Genomic DNA, 5,197 nt, shown 5'->3' with positions numbered 1-5,197 from the left:
TAGAATTGGTTAAAAATTTAAAAAATAGTTACCCTTGTTGCAAAATAGCAATACTTGCGAAAAAAACCATACAAAAACAAGTATTCGCATATTACGTTTTTCAACCATTTATGCTACACTTAGAAAGTTAATATTTTACCCAGAAAAACTTTATGATATAGTAAAACAACACTGTAAATTTCATTAAGATCGGTTTAATACATTTTGCAAAATAAATTTTGAAATCCAGCTTTCGCAAAAAAAAATTCATTTTTTAAAAATGGTGCAGGACTGAAAATACAGCAGATAGAAAGTTGATTTTTTTTTGCTTATAGAAGTGTACTGTTCCTTTCATTTGAAATTTACAAAATTAAAATCGAATAATTACCACGGCGTCAGGAAATTTTTTAAATAAACATTAATTTTTGGTGCTACGCGCAGGACAGCGGTGTTCGATTCACACAAGTTGATTTCCACCAAAATTTCTTCTAATGTTTATCTAATATATTATTTTCTTACTCTATATTTTGTTGTATTTTAATATTTTAATTCCACAAAATTCAAACTAATTTTATTATTGTTTGTGAAATATTGTTTAAACAATTGCATATGTTTAAAAATAATAAACTTTTATTCTCTAAGTTAAAATATATGAAAAAAGAAAATTTTTGCTAAAAAAAGTGTTATTTTAAAGGATAAAGTATGTGTTTTTATTTTGCAGTAAACAAATTTATTTATTTATATCGAAATGTAATAAAAATTAAAATGTATCAATCATTATTAAAGGTCATTGAAATGCCCAATCAGAGCAAACTATCCGCTGTCCTGCGCGTAGCACCAATAATTAATGTTTATTTAACAAAATTCCTGACGCCGTGGCAGTTAATCGATTTTAATTTTGCAAATTGCAAATAAAAGGTACAGTACACTTCTATAAGCAAAAAAAAATTCAACTTGCTATCTGCTTTATTTTCAGTCCTGTAACATTTTGAAAAAACGAATTTTTTTTGCGAAAGCTGGATTGCAAAATTTATTTTGCAAAATCTATTGAACCGATCTTAATGAAATTTACAGTATTGTTTTACTGTATCATAAAGTTTTTCTGAGTGAAATATGAAGGTCCTAAGTGTAGCATAAACGGTTGAAAAAACGTAAAATGCGAATACTTGTTTTTGTATAGTTTTTTCGCAATTATGTATATTTTGCAAAAAAGGTGACTATTTTTTAAATTTCTAACTAAATCTATATTGTAGGAAATTTAATTATGCAACTTTTATGTTAGTACACTTTTTCTCGGAAATGAATACTTTTAAAGTTATAATCATAAAACCAAGAAAAAAATCGAATTTTTCCTTCATTTTTTGACATTTTGATTATTTAAACAATGTTCCGGGCCTTTTTGAGAGGGAGGATAACTCAAATATTATTATTTGAGTTATTTTCAAGCAATTTCTGCAAAAAAATTTGAGTCACCTCTCAACGTCCAAATGTACTAATATTTTTACAGATCCGCCCTGGTCTAGAAGCTGACACAGACTTGGAACTTGACTGTAGAAATGTTGATTCACCTATTGTAACTGACAAAGATTTGCGTAAATAATCTAGAGAAGCTGCATCGCACATGGAATAATTCATCGAGTGGTATTCTCAACAAGAAGAAGCCAATAAAGTAGATTGTATGATCTTATGCCGATTAAGAAATTCAGCCGTCGCAAAATGTGAAGCAACAGTAAAACAAACAAAGATTTCAGAATATTTTATTCGATTCGATTGTACGAACACAAATACAAATCCCTCCTATATTGTCAAACAAAACATATACAAATGAAATTTGAGAGTTGTACTAAGAATTTTTAATTTTTTTTTAATGTTCTCTTAACCGTCTTTTCGATTATCCGTCATACCCTTGGTCCGGTGCCCTGACGGATAATCGAGGTTCTACTGTAGTTTTATTTCGATTTTTTTTTCAAATTAAAAAAACGCAAAATTTTCAAATCGACTTTTTAGAACTCGATGTATTCTACCGACTTAAACAGGATAAATATCTCTTAGTACTAGAATACTTCACAATTTAATAATCCAGTATCAAAAGTATCAAAAATCCGGTTTTTGGAAATTTTTCGGATATTTAATCGCTTATAACTTTAAAACTATTAACTTTTGAGAAAAATGTCAGGAAACTTATTTTATTTAGAATATCCCAAAGAATCTAGAAAAAATATTTTTCGGAGAAAAATAGGAGATTTTTGAAATAGAGAGAGCCGCACCGACAAAATAATCGGATAAACAAGCATTTTTAACAATTAAAAAACAACGGTATAAATTAAGGCTAGACGCGATCACTCTTCAGAATCTTGAAGCTAAATGTTTAGTCTTCAATTTAAGTATCTGGTAACCTCAAAAATAATAATTAAAATATGAGTTTTTAAGCCTCGAAAATCCGTATTTTCGCATTTTTCAGATTTTAAATCGCCTTAACTCGAAAACTATCAATTTTTAAGAAAAATTACAAGATACCTTTCTTGTTTAGAATGACCCAAGAAATCTAAAAATATATGATACAGGGCAATAAAACGTGACCTTTTGTATTTGTGTAAAAAATTTTTTTAAACAATTTCTGCCCAAACATTCCGCCCGGCACCCTTCAGATTTGTTTAAAGGGGACATTTTTGAATAGGAATCCACAAAGAAACCGAATCAGAAATTTTATTCAGACGGGAGCGGTCTCACCACATGGACTAGTACGATTCCGATCTAAAATAATAAAAAAAATTAGCAGAGTCCGTTAATTTGTTCACGAAAAAATCAACTATGAAAATAATGAGCATAACTTTTTATATTTCTACCTATGTCTCGCAGTTTAGTAAATGAAATTAGACACAGACGGGCATGGGTATGTTCAGTTACACAACAAATACCACCTTGGCCATGTCTGCTGAAGATTTATTGTTAAAAAGTCTGCAGTGCAATCATATCTTTTGAGTTGACTCGCCGGCTAAGCTAACATCCGGTGATCAATCATGAGGGAGAGAGCATTTCATTCGAATAAAAGGTCCGCTCTGTTGTAAATCCAGTTTTTTTTGGCTTCACACAAATACAACACAAATTAACCGATATAAAAGGATTTTTATTGTTAACGTGTGACATGGCTGTCAGGATAGCAACCGGCAGTGATATCTGGAAAACGTATTTTGGGTCATTGTTGAACGCAGGTTGGGGTTTATATCTTTCAGGTATCCTAAAAAATAGGAGCTGTAAATAAAGGCAGATATGTTTCAAGATATACACATAAAATCTGTTTTGTTAAAACTAACATAAACTTAAATAAGAAAGAAAAAGAAACACGAATAAAAATTATTATATGTCGTGGCCAGTGCCGGTTTAACCTAACTTCGGGCCCTGGGCGCTGAATATTTAGGGGCCTTTTAATTGCTATTCGCTGTCAGTTTTTTAACAAGAAAAGACATGTATTTATTGTAAAATCCATACTTTTTTAAACCAAACAAGAAGAAAAGCAAACGTAAAAAATATTCCAAATATTACATTTAAAAATATAAAAAAACAGAAATTTACACAAAACAACACATGATGAACAAAAAAATATATTCTAAAAAATACATACTTAATTATTTCTTATTAAAAATTTCTTGTGAAAGTTTGAGGTGATTACAGGTACAGTTCACGATATTCCAGTTTTTGTGAATTTTTTACCACCCCAGTTGCATTAAAATTTTGCATTGTTTTTGTAATTGTTGAACGTGATATTAAATTTCTTTCACAATGTAAATATTCAAATTACCTAGGTATACCTACACTTTTTCACGTATTCTGACACGGTCACCATAAATGGTCATTATTAATATTTTAATACGATCTTTATTACGATTATAATTATACAACTTACATCAATTGTGATTGGGCAACAGTTACCTATTGATAGTAGAGATAGTAGGTACTCGTTCATTTCGTACTATATTGTTTTAGTATGAAAAACCGTTTTATTAGACATTCTAAAGATGTGAACTTAAAAATGTTTTTCTACACCCGTGTTAAAAATGCAATTTTTAGCACTCCATGCATGCGTTAAAAACGCTACTTTAAGACACAAGTGCTTTAAATTTTTTTAAGGCACTGCAGTTCGTATTGACCGTGTAGGCAATTTTGATGTAATGTCAAAAAAATATAAAAGTGGAATGTCAGTCAAGTTCAAGTAAACGTTTTTGTAGATATTGTCCTGTAATTACGTTTGTAGAAAAAATATTGTATGATATGCGTGTTAAAAAGTACATTTTTAAGGCACTCATGTGAATTGCAGAATTCGCTATCGCTCATTCTGCAAACTTTCACATACGTGCCTTAAACGTGTACTTTTAACACTTATATCATAAATCACTATTATCATAAAAATCTAACTAATTAAAATTAAGGCTATGGGTACATAATTCGCAAATATTTTACGTGTATCCCTACGTTTTCTGTCTTTACACGGCAAATTACGTGTAGTAAAATTCACACTGGTGTGGATATGTAAACATTACTAGAATGTCATTCTACTTGATAATGTCATCATTAATTTAAAGAGATGGCTTTTGAATGTTCTTGGATAACTGTTATTTTTATAATTGCAAATTATTAATTCAGTTAATAAATGTGACAATTTTTTCACTAACTATGTTTTCAGTGATTGTAATAATTTATTTGTACAACAAAAACTAATAATCAATCGAGAAAAGAGGAAAAGTGTTAAAGTGATTTTTTAATAATATGTTGTTATTTTGGAACGCTTACAATTTTGAACATCTCTAACAACAAAATACTTGGATCACAGGATATATCAATCTGATGTATTCTCTGCTTGGATCTTCCACAAATAATACACAATAAATAACTTTTTATTAAGTTCACGTCTTAAATCAATTATTTATCAAATACACTATATATCAATAATATTTAATCAATTTCTCAAAATATTCCCGATGCAATGTCAAATATTTAAAATTGTAACTGATTGTCAGTGTCTGACTGACAATATATGCTGACAATATTATATTCGGTTGAGTGCGTTGTAAGACAAAGACAGATTTGGAAAATATTACCACGGCATTGTGTTCATTTTTTTCAAATCCTGAAAAAACCAATAAATATTTTTGAAAAATTTAAACGCAGAATGAAAGACTAAATTATTACCGAGGGCCGAAAGTCCCTTAGAATAAATAAA

This window comes from Diabrotica virgifera, chromosome 5 (assembly GCF_917563875.1).
Source record: "Diabrotica virgifera virgifera chromosome 5, PGI_DIABVI_V3a".
Taxonomy (NCBI): Eukaryota; Metazoa; Arthropoda; class Insecta; order Coleoptera; family Chrysomelidae; genus Diabrotica; species Diabrotica virgifera.
This window is presented reverse-complemented; position numbering follows the sequence as displayed.